At 34.5% G+C, this 21,725-nt stretch overlaps 1 long non-coding RNA gene across 1 annotated transcript in view; it reads left to right on the forward strand.

The window, feature by feature from the left end:
* The window catches only part of LOC137224425 (uncharacterized), a 375,421-nt gene that overhangs the window by 79,629 nt on the left and 274,067 nt on the right, over nucleotides 1-21,725 (forward strand). The window lies entirely within an intron of this gene.

Here is a 21,725-nt window from a genome sequence, read left to right on the forward strand (position 1 = left end):
ATTATGTCATTCTGGGTGAAAGATGTTTGGCAGGTGTATCATTTTTAGAATCATTGCTTTCCATTCATTTCCAATTATTTCACCATATCTTCTGAGAAAACTGGGTAGAATGTTCTAACAGCAAGGCAGTGGCCAATATCTGTGGTCCTCATTTAGCTGAATGTCACAGGACTGGACTTACAGTGGCAAATATTTAATCATCTGTCAGCCTCTTGTTGGTGACTTTGAGCTAGTCAATATCCAATCATGCATTTATGCCATCTGTATTCAGTTCATCTTCAACCATGGGCCTGAATTTATTTAGATTGGCTTTGGATCTGTTGTACTCTGCACTCCTGTTATTGCTACTGAGTATTTCTTATTACTGAATTCTCCTTGTCTTCTTTTCAGGCTCTCTTCTTCAATGCTGATTCAAGATACCTTTAAAAAAAAAGTATCTGATCATACCCACAAAGCAAAAGCCTGGTTTCAGAGATGTAACTCACCAATTAAGATGTAGGATTATAGACTTGAAAAGAGCTATAGAGATCTTCTAATCCAGAGCTATAGAGATCTTTTAATCAAAATCTAGGCATCCTGAGATTCTTTCAGGGATACTTCAAGATCAAAGCTAATTTTTTAATAACTTAAGGTGTTATTTCCTTTTTACTTTCATTCTCACTTGAGTATCCAGTAGGGCTTTCCAGAGGCTACCTGGCTGAATGCTAAAGATATGTTCAGTTGCCTTCTATTAAACCAATAAAGAGATATGCAAAAATGTAAAATAATATCATGCTTATCAATATTTTTGTTATGGAACGCATAATTTTGTTTTGTTCTTATAAATGTTTTTATATTAACATGTACGGAGTTTATTTTTGTTATTTTTAAATGAATTAATAAACACATTTTAAATTTTTCTCAGTTTTAACTTCTAATGCAGTAGTAGTTATCTCCCTCTTTAAGCTTTCAGTTTGTTTCTTGACTTTAACATTTACAAGGTACAGCTAACTTAGGGCAAGCTAATTAATCATGCTAAGCCTTCTATTTCTACATAGGAGACTAAAAAGGGATGAACTAAACATGCAATAAATGCTATTTATTATTAATAAGTGAGATTCATGATATTTATGTTGCCTTTCTTTTAGAATTATGAAAGCATTTTGTAAATGGTAAAATTTTATAAGAATATTTTACCTGATTGTCATTAGCATTCAAGTTTGTAGATGCCTTGAACTAAACCCAATGACATAATTTCTAAAATCAGAATTCCAGGTGCCATGTTAAATTGTCTACTCTTTCTGTGCCAGGAATAGCACCACTTTATCCCATGGCTTTCCATTTTCTAAATTTGGATCTAGAGTTATAGAAAACTATATGTCTATAAGAATTCTAAAAAATAATAATATTTCTAATAAATAGGTCTGCTTAGTCACAGAACAACTCAAATAAGCAAAGTGATGAAATAATTGTTCTTTGCATTCTTAAATATTTAAGATAATTCTCTATACTTTCTTTAAAAATTTCCCTTTTTAATGTTTTCAAGACTTCAAAGTATGAAGTCTCAGTTAGTTGTATTTTAATGATTGTAACTTGTCTGAATCTCTTTTTAAAGAGAGAGGTGTGTCCTAGTGTATCAACCAGCAACAACTAATTGCAGTTAACAAAGTGATTAGAAGATGGGCTCAGGAATCCTGGGCCCATCTTCTTTTGGGCTCAAAATCAGGAATCCTGAATACATAAGTCAGGAGAATCTTTTAATAAAGAGAAAATGTAACATAGAAAAATATACTTTCAGTGATGCAGGTCCTTTGCTTTGGGCATATCTTCTGTATTATAGCTATTCTGTACATAAAGATTTAAGTTTTAACTAGAAATAAGTAAAGAAAATTTAAACAATGACAATGACTTTGTGTCTTCACTAACTTTCATATAAAAGGTCCATATAATAACCCTATCTGCTGTTATCACACTGCTTTTCTATTACATTTTGTACAGTGGCATGCTTTTGCCTATGGCTCTTAGGAACAGTTCAAGTCTAGATAGCCAGATGTTAAACTAGTTGACATTGGAATTAAATTCTTGATCTTATCACTAATAGTGCAATGCTCCAACAAATTTAAGAAGTGGCAGCCTAAAGCACACATTATCCACAGAAATTTAAGGAAAGCAAATGTATATAAAGGAAATCTATGAATTTTAACCCATTCTATAGTGTACATAAACAGAGAAAAAGTAACTGCTTTGTTTTTTCTATATTCAATTTGTGAATATTTCTCCTGAATCCCAAGCTTTGAACAGTGTGTATGTGGCAGAGGGAAGGGGAGTGACTCCCCAAATGACGGTCAAGAAACAATACAATTAAAGTGTCATGTAGTGTTTGTTTATTTGGGGATAAAACTTTTCAATTCTCAGATTATCTCCCCACCCCTAAAATCACCATCATTTCATATAAACAAGAGGGGTGAGGTTTTTGTGTCTTTGCAAACTTGAGGATAAAGGAACTTCGTGTTTGCTTTTGGGTACATAAAGGGCAATGACATTTCTTCTTTCCAGAGCCACATCCTACAGGTGAATTTGCATTCTATTCTTTTTGTTTGGGTACTGAAGACTTCTCAGCCATCTTCCTGTTGCTGACTCCTCCCCTCCTCCTCAGCACTCTCCAGCTGTCAACCACTGCTATCAGCCCATGGTGACAGATATCACCTCACCACACCATAACAGATGCCAAGGGGCGCGGAGGGGGAGTGGTCCTGGCTCTCAGTTTACTTCCAATCCATACAGGAAGTAAAATAATAAAATTTAGAAAGCTAACTTCAAAGCTTCTCCCCATCCAATCACATTTTGCTCTAGGTTATTTACGACACACCCTGCAAAATCACCCCCTACCAGTGGTTGAATAGGTAGTCAGGGGAGAAATTCCTACTGTTAATGCTCTTTTCAGCAAAGCATTTCTCCTCCTTTCTACTATTTTTCCGGGATTAAAATGGGGTGAATTTTTCTTTTACTTCTTCTAAGTAATACACCCCTTCTTACTGAGTTGAGCTAAGACTTAATTGTAGACACAGAAGGAGAAATTATTGAGACTGACTCGGCAGGCCTATCCTTGGTGTGTTACATCAGAACTAAAAAATCTGGTAAATTATCTTTTAAGAAAGTATCCAGGCTCGCAAATTCAAATATATGTATATATGCATGTGAAAAAAATAAGCACAGCAAAAAGACAAAATAGAAATGTCTCAAGATATTCAACCCCTAAATGGTGATGTAATGAGTTACTATTATTTATATTATATTCTTTGCTTTATTTCCCATATTTTACGTTACTTTTATGATCAGAAAAAATATACTAAAATGTCCTTTTATTCTCAGAAATACCACTAAAATGACTTTTCCCAGATATCTCTCCCCCTCACCATAACATAAAATAGAAAATGGAACAAAGAAGAGATAAGATGTAATAGGAATTATTGGGTTATAATCAAGAAATTCTTTAGGATAAAACTATAACATGTAGATGTAATTTATGGATTACTGTGTGTGAAATTTTAAACAAAAAAAAATGCTATTTTCTTTCTTTCCTGAATGTGGTAATGCCTGATTGAAGTACAATACCAGTTAGCTGGCCTTATATAATAGTGAGATTGTTTATGAAAAGAAGATATAAGAAACTTACTTAAGTGTACCAAAAAAGGATAAACTTTAATCAGAACAAGAGATTTTTCAAAAAGCATCATCTTTCTAAAATCCCTTTTTAATCTCTAAAATAAAAGGGGCTGGGCAAATGATCTCTAAGTTCCCTTTCTACCACAGTGTTCTCTCATAGCATGAAATCCGACTCCCTAATGAAGGATAATACTGCACTGAATCAGGCCAAAGAGATTTACTGATAGGAAATAATGAGAAACCCAAATTAATCAGCAGAATGAAGAAAATTAGGAATGGCTTATGGCTTATTTTAATAACAAAAACAAATAAAGTAGAACTGCATCTGAGTTGAAATAATGATGCTAAAATAATGTTAACATGTGAAACCAAGAGTTCCAGTATTTCAATGTCAACATTAGACTAAGTTGCACATATAGATAATATATAATTTTGATTATATTTATGAAATTGCTTTTTAAATATAATCAATACTACAAGCAAAATATTTCATTCTTTTTTTTTTATATCTCTTATAGGATCAACCAGATGGGGCTTGATAACTTTAATTAATTACAGTGACACTTCATTTGTCAGGAAGCTTCTTTTCTGGCTGACTCACTTGTCTGAAACCCCATAAAATTATGGGAGATTGCCCCAAAACCACTTAAAATCCATGTCACATTAATATAAAAGCTTGAAGTCAAAGTAAAATGATAAGAACACAGTAAGAGATGACAGACCGATAGTAAGGGAGAGGAGAGATAACTATAAACTACAAACACAAGAGCAAAAAGCTTACTGATTTGAGGCCATCTAATCCAAGAAAATCATTCTTCTGTACCTGCCTTAATGCCAAATGAGGAATCTTTGTATTTTCTTAGCATAATAATTGAGGCTCATCATTATGGTAATTATTTTTTTAAAACAGTGACATTTATAATGTTTGTATAAAAGTTTCATCAAAGATTATTAAAGAAATACAACTTTGGCTGTTAAATGGATATATTTAAATAGTCCAAAAAATACACCTCTGTAAAACTAGTTCATTTCATTGTAACAAATTATAATTAAAGCTAATAGGGTTTTTGAAGTATATTCTCTTTATTCTTTCAGTGGGATAATTTATTCTTTTCTATAGAGTCAGCTAATGTTGGTTTAAAGTCTTGCTTTTACATTTGAAATTTTAAATTCTTTTTAAAATTTTATCTCGAAATTTTTTTTTAGTTACAGAGCAGAAGATGTTAAGATTTGAGAGTATCTCTTTGGATGGTGTTTGATCTAAAAGGCCATTTTTTAAACCCTGCTATTTGTAACCTGTTGCTAGATCATAGCTAGTATAGGTTAGTAATCTGCAAGTGATAGCTATAGGACAAATGATGGCTATAGGACAACTGGGAATAATGTATTACAAAAATGTTTACTGTAATTATTATGCATTTTGTATGTATTATAAATGAGAACATTTTTATAATATTTAAAGAAGTAAAGAGTTCTGCTTAATTCTCTTTCTCCCTTATGTGGAGAACCATTAGGAGAAGGACTTGGGGATGAGAAGGGCAGGAACAATTTTACATGAAGTTTATGGAAATGAATGGTAGATCCAGAGATCTTTTCTTTGAGTGTTGCCAACATTTCAGGCTGGTACAGACAATAGTAAATGTTACCTAGACAAAGTCTAGGAGCCAAGGAATGGAGTTAAACATGGGCAATGGAACCAACAGTATTGAGAGATGAGTAGTAACAGAGAGTAAACAGTAAAAATGTCTGAGAAATTTCCAAAGTGGCATATAGACACCTGAAAAAGTTCTGGGGGCATTCGTGCGACAGTTGGCATGTGTATGCTGAATATATGTAAAGGGACTGAGATGGGGTGGAAAATTCTTCTGAGACCTGTACATCTGTGTACCTAGAAGGATATATTTAAATAAAAATTTAATGCCATTTAATTTTTTAAATGTTTTACTTTGTGCACACTTTATAATACCTCTAAAAATGATTTTTATGTGTAAAATAGTTATTTGCTAAGGTACACTTATTCAACATTTTAGAGGCAAAATGGAGACTTATGGTTTTCATACCCTTTCTATTGCTGATGAAGCCTTTTCTGGTATGACCCTATTAGTCATTAGACCAGTTAAGCTCATATTATATTCTTACATAGTACATTAGCACATTTCTTCTATGCATAAATGAAAAGGATTGTAGTCTAGGGTTTCAATCTCGGCGTGTGTGTTAAGGTTGATCACCAGCAGCTCAGTATTGTGCTTTCCTATTGGAGTCTTGTCAGACAAGGTTTATTTTCCTTAAGGTCTAAATATCTATTTATGCATCTTTTTTTCCCTCTCTCTTTAGTAGAGATTTAGAAAACATCACCACTCTTTCACCTTTTGGCTTTGGATCAGAAGCTTTCCTTTTCTCTTTGGATCAGTCTCATGTCTTCCACGTTAACATCTAACAAATTATCCCATAGTAGATATTTCATCCACTTAATCTTGTCGTGGGAAAAACTGAAGTTGCTTACATGAAACCATCAGTACAGAGGTTATAGCAAATGCATGGAGCACTTTAGCATTTTTTTAAAATGGAGAACTGTGGGTTTTTTTTTTTTAATATACAATCTTTTTAAATTTATTTATTTATTTATTTATTTTTGGCTGCGTTGGGTCCTTGTTGCTGCACACGGGCTTTCTTTTAGCTGTGGCAAGCAGGGGCTACTCTTTGTGGCAGTGTGTGAGCTTCTCATTGCGGTGGCTTCTCTTGTGGCGAGCACTGGCTCTAGGCACATGGGCTTCAGTAGTTATGGCACTCGGGCTCAGTAGTTGTGGCTTGTGGGCTCTAGAGTGCAGGCTCCGTAGCTGTGGCATACGGGCTTAGTCGCTCCGAGGCATGTGGGATCTTCCCAGACCAGGGCTCAAACCCGTGTCCCCTGTACTGGCAGGCAGATTCTTAACCACTGTGCCACCAGGGAAGCCCAGAACTGTGTTATTGATTTCACAATGTCTGGGTCCTTGTGCTCTCTAATGCCAGCTTCAAGCAAACAACACAGCAGTGTGGATATAAAGGACTTAATATTTCTTTAAAAATACCAAATATTCTGTTAACAAATCTAAATCTGCCCCACCCCAAACTTAAAGAACCATAAAGTTGTTCTAATATCTAAAACAGCCAGTATTACAAATAGAATCCTCACATATTTAAGCTATGGTAGTAATAATTATAGGAAAGAAAGTGTATTGACCTTGGAGTGTTTCCCTAAATATTACTGCAACTCTTTTTTTTGCTCAGCCAAGGTGTCTTATAGAAACATGGTCATTCTGTCTTCACTCCATAAATAGAACTTTATTTTTTTCCTTTCATGTTTTGTTTTCCTTCCCTATTTGTGCTTTTTCTCCCATTCTTTTCTCAATGAGAGATTCATTAATCCAACAGCAAGAAATACTCCAAAATGAATAGAGAAACCAGGTCAAATTTAAAAAGTGTTAATAGAGGAGATGAAGTAGAAATTTTTCTATATTCAGAAGTTAGAGTCACATTTGTAAAATAAAGCTGCTATAATAAGAATTGAAGAACATTAAAAAATTCATGTGAATACCAGTGCTAAAATAAAACAAACAAACAAACAAATGTAAGGGCTAGATAAGGAAATAAAAACACAAAATGAACAAATTAGTCATCTGGAAATTGAACCAAAGTATTTTTGTGTTTTGTGGTAATTGTTATAAGTTGACTTAAAATAGTCCCCAAATTAGAATTCATATAAGAAATAGTCTTCAATCAAATGTAATTGATAAACAGAATAGCTGCAAAAATATTAAACCAACTTAGAAAAAATTTAATCTTCTGAAATACTTTTGGATTAAGAAAAAAACAAAACTGAAGTTGCAGAATATTTAAAATGAAAGTATTTTGAAAATGCAGCTAATTAACACACATAGTGTAAGGCCTGAACAGGATTCAGGGGAAAATTATCTTTCAACATGCTCATTATAGAAGAAGAGAACTAAAAATATGTGAACAAAACACTCAACAGCAACAATAAAAATCTAGAAAGAGAAAAATGAATGAAACCAAAAGAAGATATTGGATTAGTATGCAAAAACTAACAGCTTTATCACTCTTATGAAAGATAACATTAAGGTTAAAAAAATGAAAAAGGGAAACTTTCCAATAACAATATAAACCATAATACTCCAGAACTGTATGAAGAAAAATATAATTTCTTTACTGCTAGTCATAATTAAAGACCAGAATAAATGGAGATGACCATCAAGGTAAAATGAATTGATATTGTGAAGTTGTGGTGGACAGTGTGATGCACCATCCAGATTCTTCTTCGATGAAAGAGTTGTTCCCATAACTGCTAAGGGTGCTATTGACAGACAGTCTTCAGCTCTCTTCCCCTTTATAAATTGCCTCAGCTGAAGAGAGCCACCTTGCCCAGGGTCATAGCCCTTCCCTGGTCTTTCATTCCCAATGACTGATTGATGAGGGAATTGGGCTATTTCTGCCTAACATTGGAAATCTCTGACTGGCCGGGGGCCATTCTAACTCCAGAGCTCCCAGTGAGGTTGAGGCTGTTACTGGACCTACAACATCTCATCTCCTCCTTCTGACAATTACTGTTTACTTTGTTCTCTTTTGAGAATATAGTGCATGCTCTCTTGGTCTCCAAGTCTCTTTTCCAGTGAACGTAGCCTATGACAGTTATAGTTATCCCTTCTTCCCCAATTCATTTAACAAATTTAACTTCCTCAATCTATAAGAGAAAGTAATTGCAATCAAATTCCAAAAGGATTGGTGTGTATGTGTGGCAGGGGGAAAGGGGTTACATGATAGTTTTAAGAATTAAGATTTGTTTAGAAGATTTGTATGTCAAACTTTGTTGTTATTATTATTATTATATTAAAATTATTGGCATGGAGATAAAGAGTAACACTTTGAAACAAATATAAAAAACTCTTAAAAATTACTGTGGCTGCTCAGATGCCACAAGCATAGAGTTAGACAAGTAAGTGAGTGAAAGAATCCAAAATATTATCTATGTGTATTTGTGAATATACTATATGATGACTTTGAAGGGATGAGGAAAGATAGAATATAAAATAAAACTATTGGGAAAAATTGCTCTGGGGGAGAAAACTTTGTGGATGCCTGTCTCAAATCATATCCCAAATGAAGTGCCAGGTGGATTAAAGACATAAGCATTTAAACAACTATAAAATATGGAAGAATATTTTCAATAATCTTCTCATGGAGAAAGCCTCCCTTCAAGAGATAGCAAAGTTAGAACTCTAAAGGACAAGGATTTAGATTTTAACTAATCAAATTTAAAATTTATAATTGGCAAAGCATATCATAACCACCACACATATTAAGAGATAAAGCACAGAATCAGAATATGTTTGCAAAACATATATATGGTAAATGATTGGAATCCTTAGGATAAAAAGCCCTCCAACAAGTCAGTCTACCAACATCGTTCATTTCTTCCTTGTCTTTCATGGGAAGTGCACAGCATTTATGATGTTAATTTTAAGTTTAAATGTTTAGTAAATTCACAATAGTAACTTATAATTTCTGTCCATTTTTCTATTTCCAAGTTGGGGTTTCTTGTCTTTATTGCTATTCTGATGATGTAACTCTCTGCTGCCTTTATTCTCTTCATGCTAAACCTTGGCATTTAGTCCACAGTCCTTCTGCTTCCCGTCATTATTTCCTCAAACAACAAAGTAGATTATAGTAGTCCTCCTTTATCCCTGAGGGATACATTCCAAGACCCTGGGTGGATGCCTGAAACCACGAATACTATGAAACCTTACATATAATATGTTTTTCCCTGTACTAACCAGCAAGTAGCTTATACAGGATGGATACACTGGACAGAAGAATGACTCACCTCTGGGTGGGACAAAGCCAGACATTGCAAGATTTCATCACACTACTCTGAACAACATGGCAATTTAAAACCTACAAATTATTTATTTCTGGAACTTCAATTTAATATTTTCAGACTGCAGTTGACCACAGGTAACTGCAACTGCAGAAAGTAGAACTGCAGATGAGGAGGGACTAATATACTCCATTTAAATTTTTTTCCTGGAGGTTATAGAGATCTTTATTACCTACCATAAGTTGAGTAATAGTATAGGTTGAGTAACTAGTACTACTCAACTACTTGTAGTTGAGTAACTGCTATAAATTGAATAACTACTTAATATCAGTTGAGTAGACAACTTATATTGAGGCTTAGGCATCTTACTTCCTTGTCCAGGCCCATCTTGTAGGCCTGGATACCCTATAGCAGAATCTGAAATACAACCTCATGTTTGGCCAGTAAATACTGAGTTATAAGTCTATTTTACCCAAGCCCAGATATCCTAACTTACCCAGGAGCTTCTTGAAGAGATTGCACTAGGGACCAGAGTTACTTTTCACAAGGCATTCCACATACTGACTGTCAAGAGAGCATTTGACATTCATCTAACAGATGCTGAAGGCTGCCTTTGGAGAAATTTGAGATTCCAGTACAGCTTGATGCTAATATGTGAGTTTTAGTAACACTTCTCCAGGTACAAATAGCCTTACAGTTATAAAAATTGAGGTGTCCAGAGACTGAGGCATTTTTATACAAATGGCACGTTAGCTTTTACTTTCTGCAAGGGCATGCTCAACATGCCCTGGAACACACAATAAAAGTTACACAACTTTTTGAAATCACACCTTTATGTACATTATTGTGCTCTTTGTGTCTCTGTTGTACCTTAACCCCGTTCCTGAAACTCTAGAATCAACTAAATTCTAGAATATAGTCTTTTAAAAAATTTTTATTGGAGTATAGTTGATTTACAGTTTTGTGATAGTTTCAGGTATATAGCAAAGTGAATCAGTCATATATATATATATATATATCCACTCTATTTTAGATTCTTTTCCCGTATAGGCCATTACAGGGTATTGAGTAGAGTTCCCTGTACTATATAGTAGGTCCTTATTAGTTATTTATTTTATATATAGTAGTGTGTATATGTCAATCCCAATCACCCAATTTATCCCTCCCCCGCCTTACCTCCTGGTAACCGTAAGTTCGTTTTCTACAGATGTAGAATATAGTCTTATAAAGTAACTGCCTGCAACACACATTCAACTATTCCATAATATTTTGGACAAGGGATTGCCTAAGAGTAGGGATTTAGCATTTAATGTGAACGCTGCTGACCTGACACTTACTATCCTTTGGCATGCCCCTGGCCCAATTTGAAGCCTGTGATTAATATCTGGACAGCTTCTGCTCCTGTTGTCATTGGTTTCTCCCTTGGCCTTCTTATCTAGCCTTTTTCTTTGAAAACAACACACCCTTATCATGATGTATAGTCTTTCTCTTTCTTAGTATAAATTATTAACGTACTATAAGAGTAAACTACTATTTTTATATGAGTACGATATGTGGGGCTAGTACCATTTTAATAACTTTTTAGAATATTAGCTAATGTGTTTATTTAGTTTTAACTGATTTCTTATAATGTACTAAGACATTACCATATTTTAATCTTATAAAACCCTATGAAGTGTGTACTAGCTCTGTTTACATATCATGAAACTAATGACCAGAGCTTAAAAAATTTGGCCAGAGTTATGAATTTTTGAAATGTTAGAGTTTAGAGTTTATATCTAGGTCTTTCTGAATAGCAAGAACCAGAACACCGTTCCCTGAAACTGACCATTAGTGCTACCTCCTTTATACTGTGGCAGTTATGACTATAGTCCATCCCAGGAGGCATCCTCTGATGAAAAATTCATGTTGTCTTGGGACCATCTAAGCCCAACTTCTCTTTCCTTCAGTGAAGTTCAGGTAGCCATGCTTCCATTCACTCTGACTTCATTTAGCTCCTCATTTTTTACAGTTAAGGATTTTAAGACTCTGAGGTCATAACAACATAATTACTCATCCCTAAATTATTTATAACCTTTATCTTAATAGCTTGAGTTACTTTATAATCTCCTTTTATTCTTGGTTAGAGCGTACAGTATCTTTCCTATGTCAAAAATATTGTAGTTCTCAAATTAAAAAATTGTTGTAGTTCTCACTGTTTTGACAAAGATTCTTTGCTTGACCAAACTTTAGTCAGGCTCCTGAACTTTCTCCTAGGCACATCTGTGCACTTCTTTGTAAAATCTAAAATTTTAGCAAGAGCCCTGCTAAGTTAGGTTAACCACCACCCCTCCCTCAATACCTGCTCACCCTTAATATCTAATCAGGTTCCTTATTCTCCACCATTCCCCAGGTGTAGTCTGAACGCCCTGGTCAGCAAGAATCCTGTTAAGTCAGTTTAGCCAAACTCCCTCTTATCTTTGATGTTTCCTCTTAGTAGTTTTCCATCCACTGGCCCCCACCCTGTGCTATGCCTATAAATTCCCATTAGCCTGTGCTGTATTCAGAATTGAACCCAATGTCTCTCCCCCACTGTAAAATCCCTTTGTAGTGATCCCTATAACCTATTGCGATGGTCCTGAATAAAATCCACCTTACTGGGACTTCCCTGGTGGTCCAGTGTTTAGGACTCTGTGCTTCCACTGCAAGGGGCATGGGTTCGTGTGTTTGATCCCTGATTGGGGAATTAAGATCCCACAAGCCACGCAGTGAGGCCAAAAAAAAAGAAAGAAAGAAAGGAAAAAGAGATCTATCTGCCTTACAATCTTCAACAAGTATCATTGAATTTTTTTTCTTTGACAGTTTAATGAAATCCAGGTATGGAGTATTGATAGTCATTTCTCCCTCTTCTTCTATCTTCTTCTTCTTCTTTGCCTTTTCATTGCCATTAATCCATTAAAAAAATACTTTCTTGACTAAGTAGGCTCAAAGATCTCTCACTCCAACTCTTTTCCTCGTTGCTTTTTGAGTATATGCTAACAATATATGTTCTACACTTTTCTTAGAATTAGTTCTTATTTTATTTTTCATGAATTTTCCTTTTGAAATATTTGTGAAACACATATCTTTTACATTCAATTAAAGCACTGGTTATCTAATTTTCACTTCGGTAGTAGTTTGTACAGAAGGATCCACTTATATACTTTGAAGGACTTCAGAGTAGGTGAGAAACTAAGTAAATTGAAAAATGAAGTGTTTAACCAAAATTCTCACACTGCTTTGCTCTTAATCTTAGTAGAAGAAAGCAGAACATTGGTTTATTTCAGGAAAGCATACAACTGTTAGAATAGTTAGTAGGATAAATTTGAATAAATAATATAGAGAGAGAAGAGGATGTTGGCTCTCTCTTGTTTCAGTAGATTAACAAATTTCAGTATTTCAAAAAGTAGCAATATAAATTGGCTCCTCTGTAATATTGTATTTTCTTTATTCCTGTAGACTGTTCTTCCTCTTTGATTCTTGACATTAATCTCATTCATCTACTTTGCAGAATACTACAAAAAACTATTCTTATAGCTGTCTTAAAACTATTTTAGTACATTTGAAAAATGCTCTTATTTGCCTTAGTTATGACTTTGACATTTGATTTTATTTTTAATGTTGATAAAATTGAAGTTTGTTTGTTTGTTTGTTTTGGCCACACCACAAAGCATAAGAGATCTCAGTTCCCCGACCAGGGATGAAGCCCTTCCCCCTGCAATGGAAGCGCAGAGTCGACCACTGGACCTCCAGGGAATTCCCTGAAGTATATTTAAATAAGAAATTTTCTAATTCTGGATATGTTAAACTGTAGCCACTTGTTCTCTCATAACAATGAATCTTTTATCTCTTTCTAAATAAGGTGGAAACAATGTGTTATTCTGTTCTTATCTTGTTCAACTGCTCTCAAATTACACTTTTACTGGTCAGTATGCACTTAAGTGAGTGTTTTATTCCCTTTATTTGTTTTTCTTTTTCTTCTGTCACAAGGAAAAGGAATCTTTTAAAATAAATTGTATAATTGTTGCATTTATATTAAGGACTGCATCAAAGAAGCGGAATTAGCACAAGTTGAGGACCTATTTAGTATGTGAGAATGATTGGTGTCAGGTTTCCCAATGGTAAGAACTTAGTGATTAATAAGAATTTAACAGATATTTGTTGAATGAATAAATAAAATTAGTCTTCCCCTAGATGAGCTAAATGTCTTGTAAAAGATGAATTGCCAGACTGGCAGAGAGCAGAATCACCTGAGCCTTTGTCGTCTTCCTCCTCCACCCCCCTATCCTCTGTGCTGGAATGTGATCAAATGGATCTTCCTCTTTCCATTCACAGCCTTTTCACAAGTTGTAATAGTCTTATTTGTTGCTTTACTTATTTTGTGTCTGTCATCCCTACTGGGATGTAATCTTCAGGTGAGCCAAGAGCCATGTCTACCTTGTTCAAATTTTTAGCGCAGTGAATGTGAAGAGGAAGCACTTAGTTAAAATGCTTTGATGGAATGAATTAGCTTCTGCATGAGTTCATTTTGATTCTACTAGAAAAAGAAAAGTGATTCTACACTGGAAAAATCTGTTTCTTGTCTGGTGCATATGTCTGATCTGTGCACCAAACTTGCCATAAACTCATGTTGGCCATCAACTTTGCAGTGTGTTTTCAATGACAATTACCCTCAACAAAACCAGAATATTTGTTTACAGACTAATTATTTAACTAAATATGTAGTGCTACTGGCATTTATAACTGCCATTCAGGTACAGCTGAAAACTAATTGCCCAAAACCATTTGGCACTCATATATTTTGTTTGGGAAATTTTGTATGCAAGTCTGGATTCTTGTTAACACCCTCCCAGCAATTTAAGAATTCCTGAACTCTGGGACCCTAAATTTTTCATCCTTTTTGAAATTTTGACAGGAGAATATATGATAAAGGGACGTAGTCTTATTCTCATTGAAGTCAAAGAGAAGTATCTCCTACCGTTGCCGAGGATAAGGTAGTGGAGAGACACAGTCTCATGATTTACTGGGGTTTCTCTAAAGGTGGGAGATTGCTTCTGCTAACTGTGGTGGCTGCTACTTGAGTAGAGTACCCAGCAGAAAATGCAAAAATGAGAATAATGGGTGTAAGATAGCAAAGTCAAAGTGGAGGCTTCTTATTGTCCAAATAACAGTGCTTTATAAACTTATACAGGACACATCAGGTGGCTCTTGAAAGATTCCAGCCATAGAAACATGAAAGAAAGCTAACACCTGTCCTTGCCTAACTGTAATTCAGGAGAGTCTCTCTCGGCCTCTGCATCTCTCCACTTTCAGCATCACTGCCAAAGTTGAACTCATTATTTCTCACTGGGGCTTTCATAACTGCTTACCCTTTGGTCTACCTAATACTGCTTATCTTTTGGTCTTCTTGGCCCTGGTGTTTCCTTGTGTTAATCTTCTCCAACTTTAGTTACTTTTGAAAAGGTAATTTATACACCCCAGTAGCTTAAAAAAGTAAATCAGGGCTTCCCTGGTGGCGCAGTGGTTGAGAGTCCACCTGCTGATGCAGGGAACACGGGTTCGTGCCCCGGTCTGGGAAGATCCCACATGCCACAGAGTGGCTAGGCCTGTGAGCCATGGCCGCTGAGCCTGTGCATCCAGAGCCTGTGCTCCCCAACAAGAGAGGCCACAACAGTGAGAGGCCCGTGTACCACAATAAAAAAAAAAAAAAAAGTAAATCAGACTTCCTTAGGCTGGCAAATGGGCCTCTTCCCAGTCTGGTGATCTTTACCTTTCTCCAGTTCATTGCCTTCTGTCATATCCCTTGTCTTCTCCTCTGTTAACATTATGCCATTCATACCTTTCTTACCCATTTACAAATGGTCTTTTTCTTAGACTGTGTCTTTTGCCATTCTATTTTTCTTTTCAGATTCACTTCCCCTCTCTATCTGGCAAACTGCCTTTGAGTGCCATCTTAAGTGCCATTATCTACTGTGAGGCTTCTTTGACTCACACAGAGGTGGACACTAAATTTATACCTCTGTCATAGTAAGCATCACTTATATTGTAACTCATCTGTTTATATGCCAATCTTCACCACTAGCCTGAGAACTCATGAGTCATTTTCACTTGCGACTACTTTATCTTTATAAACCTGGCATATTTGCTAAACCTCATCACACTTTTGTTGAATGAACAAATTATCTTGAGATGCCAGCCCAGCCCCTCAGCAACAACAACAACAACAAAGATAATTTCCTAGCTTTGTTGGAAGACTTTGTCTAGAAACAATAATCTAGAGTATTCAAACCACATTAAATAATAAATCATTGAAACAAAAATCTTACATCAAGCATAGGGAGAGTACAATCCTAGAAACAATACAGAAGGCTTGTAATAATTACCTACTGGTTTCGAAGTTTTATATCATATTAGGTAGAATTATACTTTTAAGAGTTTAGTGAATGTCCCAGTAAAGAAGTATGAACTCACCAAGGTTTTAATTTCCACAGACGTAACTGTTACTAATAGATTCTTCAAGAATTGGTGTCTGAGAAAATCTGAGTACATGGATTCAGAGTGAATGTGGATTAATTGGTTGCCCAAGAGAGATTATATAAATAAATAAATGCGGAGGGCTGAAATCACAAACCTGAGTACTGACAACATTTTTGGAATAGTCAGAAGAAAGTTATTTGCTAAGCAAACTTATATCTGCTCGAGTGGATTGATGGACTGATACCCCCATCTAGCTATTCATTTACTTTGTAAAAACATTTATCTCCTACTATTTACCTGGTTGTGCTTGGAATGGTCTTATAGAAGCATAATTGTGCATGACATGCTAGCATCACATTTAAATTAAGGTATCATCATCATCATCATCATTTGAAACTTGCCTCGATCTACCCAGACCCAACACATGCTAACTACTTTTTCCTACTTGAGTTATACTGTTGGCTTAAGCCATTTCTTGACTGAGTTTAAAGCAAAACAACTAAGAGACTTGGAAAATTCTCAGGTTCCTATTCATATGTACAGAATTATTGGCTGATTATGCTCTAGGAATGATTCTGGAAAGTCTATAATTTCCCAATTTAAATTCTAATACTAAACTCTTATACTCCAAGGTATTAAGTTGTTCTTTAACACATGTATTTCCTAGGATAAATATGAACATTCACACGTGATTTGTTATTCTAGAGCATTTTGATTTTGGTTAGTAAGTATACGATCATATAAATATTAAATAATTTCTAAATTGAGGACTAGAAAAATCTTAAAATAAGTGTTTTTCTATGTAGTGATTCTATTCAATTAATGAAATTCTAGAATATGAACTCCTAAGAGGGTATTGATTAAGTTTTGCATGTTTATTTGGATATGTCAGAATCCAAAATTCAATTTAATTGTTTAAATAATAGTTAATAGGACATATTCTCTCATTTGGAGACATTTTAGGATCCCAGAAGATTTAAAATATTCAAAATCAGTGATAGTTTTGCATATTTATTTGACATAATTTCCATATAGTCAGGAAAATGAATCCATAATGACATACAAATCTATATGAAATATAAATACTATTATTTGTATATTATATCACATGAAGGGAAACAACATAACATAAATTATTACAGCACTATAGAGAGAAAACAGTTACAACAAGAGCCAATATATTTGTATCATATAAATAGAAAATGCAACCTTGTGGTAACTCTGCTAAAAGCAAGTGTTGTAGCAGTGTTTGTACAATTCTGTTTAGTTCTGTTGCATTGTTACTTCTGAGGTACCTTGTTATTTTACATGCTACATGGTAGAATTGTGTGGCAGCAAAAGCACCATAATATGATGTGACAGAAAATACATAGGTAAAATTTATCTGCTTATGTGTCTCTGATGCTTACTTTCAGTTTAAGTCAGAGTTTTGAGTTATGAATAGAGTTGACAGTCGTAGGCAAGGGTAGGACTTCTAGCTTATAGGCTTCTGTACCTTTGGAACACTTTTTAAAAAAAAATAATTTTGCACACTGTTTTCTCTCTTTAATATTAATGTAAGTTTTCACATATGTATTTCCTAGTAAATCACATTTCCCTTTATACAAGATGGAATTTTTTGAACATAGTTGTAGGGTTATGTTGTTGATGCCTGGAAGTTCTATTTACTAGCCTCATATTTCTGTAGTGTTAAATCTGTGATTTTGTGATTAACCCCCAAAATCTGACACTGGGGCATCTTCGGATGGCCTGTGGTGCTGTGTCTTTCAAGAATGTCTAAATGTAATTTTAGTGAAATGTGCGTTCAAGTGTTCTTTTTCTGCTTTTTTTTAAGAGAGATGTTTTAAAGGGATTAAAACAAGGATTTTGCATTTTTGTATTAAAAATTATGTTTTATGAAAGAGGAACATTTATTCTGTAGGATTCTTATTTTAACATAGTTATTTTAATAACTGAAATGATACAGATAATTTTTTTCATTTCTATTAATACCTGGCTCTTTTTTATTTAGCAGCATCAGCAAAACATGAAGTAAATCCAGTGCTAATGAAATGGAAGTGATAATGATCCTATCTTAAAATAGGAACAATGTAGCCATGTAGTAAGGAGTAACAGTTCCTTTAGTATATGCCCTAGGGATACAATTCTGCTATGTCACATCCCTGCTAATCATAGACTCAGGGCTGTTAGAAACTAGATGAATGTGGGAGAACCTTTGTTCGATTAACTCTAGTAAAGGAAAACTCACTACTTCATGAGTTCTCAATTTCTCTTGAGATGTTGACAACTCCATTAACAGAATATAGCACTGAAATGTGTCAGATGCGCCTGAGTTAGAGATCTGCAAAATTAAGTTTGAACTCCATCTAAAGAAATAATTTAAATTCAAGTTTTTGGGAGTCATCAGGTCTATTTATATCCTGTTGTACTAATACAAGTTAAATCAAATTGTGTGTGTGTGTGTGTGTGTGTGTGTGTGTGTGTGTAGGTAAAAGATGTAAGAATAGAAACAAGAGATGATATCTTTCATACTGAGAGAAGGAATGAATAGCACATTGCACTTCACCGCTCTGCCCTAATCTATAACTTAAGATTGATTGAGTAACCTCAATATTACATGTTCCATCTATTATGAGACAGGCATGCTCTGAAGTCTTTAGGTTCTGCATCAACTAAGCTTTCCTGTCTGTGCCTTCATAAAACCAGATGGAGAATATTACCTGCTAATTTATGATTTCAATAAGAAAATTTAAAAATAATCTCTCCTAGGTATGATGACAGATTATCGGTGCATTGCTGTAGATAAGAAGGCCAACTTTGTAACAGACTACTGAATTGTAAAAATAAATAAAATATAGTGATTTATTGAAAATATTTCCTCATAATTTCATTAATTCTGTATTTTTTGTTCTGCTTTAGGTCATTGGTCTCTGAGCTAGATAGATGACAATCACTTTAGATAAAACCTAATTAGATTGACTTCAATTTTCTCATGATCACAAGTAATAAGTTAAACACAAACATATTATAATACATATTTTTGAATGGAAAAATCTGTGAGTATTTCTAAGCCTATTGAAAGTGAGTCGTAGGTAAAAAAAAAAATTTTTTTTTTTTGCCCTGGGTCTGAAAATTCATAGGGACACCAATAGTTCTATAAGGTACTTACCACCCACCTCAACACTGCTTTTTATTTATCCCTTCTTTTAGTATTTATTGCAGGCTAATTATGTGCCTGGCTCTTACTTAGGTACCTTCTGAGATACCCAGTTATTTCGCTCAAGGATCTAAAAATATAGAAAAACAGGGATTACTTGAACACAAAGAGTTATATAATAGCAATATGTGATAACTGCCATATATAAAACATACATGTCCTATGCATATAAAATCTTGTAAATGTGTAAATACATTGTAATAAATGTTTTAATATTCATAATGTTAAAATGCTATATATCTTTAAACTGTGAAGTCATGTAGCACCTCACTTCCCTCTTCTGCAAAAAGGGATGGTAAAAATAAGACCTAACTGGGCTTCCCTGGTGGCGCAGTGGTTGAGAGTCCGCCTGCCGATGCAGGGGACCACGGGTTCGTGCCCCGGTCTGGGAAGATCCCACATGCCGCGGAGCGGCTGGGCCCGTGAGCCATGGCCGCTGAGCCTGCGTGTCCGGAGCCTGTGCTCCGCAACGGGAGAGGCCACAGCAGTGAGAGGCCCGCGTACCCCAAAAAAAAAAAAAAAAAAAAGACCTAACTCATAGAATTATCTTGAGATTAAAATGAGATAATAAAAGTTCATATCACAGTACTTGTTCAAAAAACAATTATCATTAAAGATATCGGTTAGTTTCTATGAATATTTTCTAAATGTAGTTCTTATTTCTATGTTTTCTACAGATTTTAATTAAAATTGTAAGTAACATTTTTGTATATTAATCCCACAGTTTCAATTTCCTTCCGCCATTCCTTTAGGCAGAATTCTATACCTTGAATATATACACCAAAAATATCCTTATTTTCTTTATTGGCATGAAAGAGAGTGAAGAATATAGGTTAAAAAGGAAATGATTTTTTTAAATAATCCATGTCCCCAGGAAGGCAGTATTTTGCAATAAAAAACAATGTTCACTAGATATTAGAAAACAAACTTTTATTAACTAGGAAAGTAGTCTTGGGTAAGTCACTTCATTATAAGCCTTACTTCTTCTGTAAAAATAAGAGGCAAATGACTTAGATGATCTATAAGTGATATGATTCTAAGAATCCCACAATGTAAATGTAATGGGCAAATATATTACAAAAAAACTTAAGTAAAATTTGCCTGGCAAACTAAACAAGCATATTTAAATTATAGAAGCAAATGAGTTTATGCTTTACTTTAAAAAAAAGCTTTACTTAAAAAAATAAATGTAACTAAGAATGGTCTTCTTTCCAAAAATGAATGCATGCATTCTGCAGATGAATTATAAGTTTTTAAAGCTCTTGTATCTCATCTACCATGGATTCAAAGCCATGTTCTGGTTCTCTTTAGAGAACACAGTATTTTGGGATTTATCCCAGCTAATAAATGCAAGACCCTGTGGCAAAAACTCAACACAGATGCTTAGATGGTTGCTGATCTCGTGATATCTGCAGAATTTCACTAACCCGGGTTTAGCTACTAATAAATGAATGCTTGAGTAGTTTAATACACAGGGGCTGAAAGCAAGTAGAGGAGATGGCCCCAACAGATGTCAGGAATGATAAATGCTAAAAACCTAGAAATGTAGTTGTTGATGGCCTGAGATAGTGTTCCAGCACAGTGAGTCCCAGAAACTGACAGCCAGATATCAAAGCGAGAAAGATCACTTTTAGATTTTTATGTAACTAGGGGGAAAAAAGCCTTTGCACAGGAACTACAGATGTATATAAGCAGTATGTTATGAGAAAGTCATTTTCAAAGACTATAGGGATTTGTGATTTTGTGATAACTATTAATGCACTTTTGTGATAGATGACCCTAGCTGAACCTCGCCCTGAAATCAAGAGTTATAAATTTGTTAACATTTTCAGTTTAACTTCTTTGTGTTAACATAATTTTTCTCACTAAATCTCCTTTGTGGATGCTTGTTTGTAAGAGCTTGGAGGACAGAGACCAATACTCTATTCTTTCTATATTTTCATAGCCTAGGAAATGCCTAGCAATGTAATTAGTACATGATGAGCTCACACTCATAAAGCGTTATATTTAAAAATGCTCTCAAATATATTTATATACCTTTTTCTTATAACAGTCTCATAGTGAAAACAAAACAGATATTATTCATGTTTTATAGAGGGGAAATACATGGAAGTTCACAGATTTTAAATGACTTGATTGAGGTCAACAGCTTCTAAATGATATAAGTAGTATTTAAGTTCCATTCTCTTCTTTTTAAACTTAAACCTTCGGTCATCTTATCACCCTGATTTTCCCCATTTCATCATGTGTGCTAACTTATATTCAGAAACCCTAAATGGTTTCCTCTGTGTGATATAACTAACAAGGAGGTGAGGCTATGACTACCTAAAAGTTTATCATATTATTATGGGGTTGGTAGAAAGGCTATACTGAACATCAAAGGTATATCATTCTACTGGACACTTTAAATGGGAATACAGTTTGTCTCTGGAGAGCCTGTCTAAAGAGATTTCTGGCTTAATTTATGTCAGTTTCTTTGGACATTAGAAAAAAAGC

The sequence above is a fragment of the Pseudorca crassidens genome, chromosome 5, assembly GCF_039906515.1.
Source record: "Pseudorca crassidens isolate mPseCra1 chromosome 5, mPseCra1.hap1, whole genome shotgun sequence".
In the NCBI taxonomy this organism is placed as follows: domain Eukaryota; kingdom Metazoa; phylum Chordata; class Mammalia; order Artiodactyla; family Delphinidae; genus Pseudorca; species Pseudorca crassidens.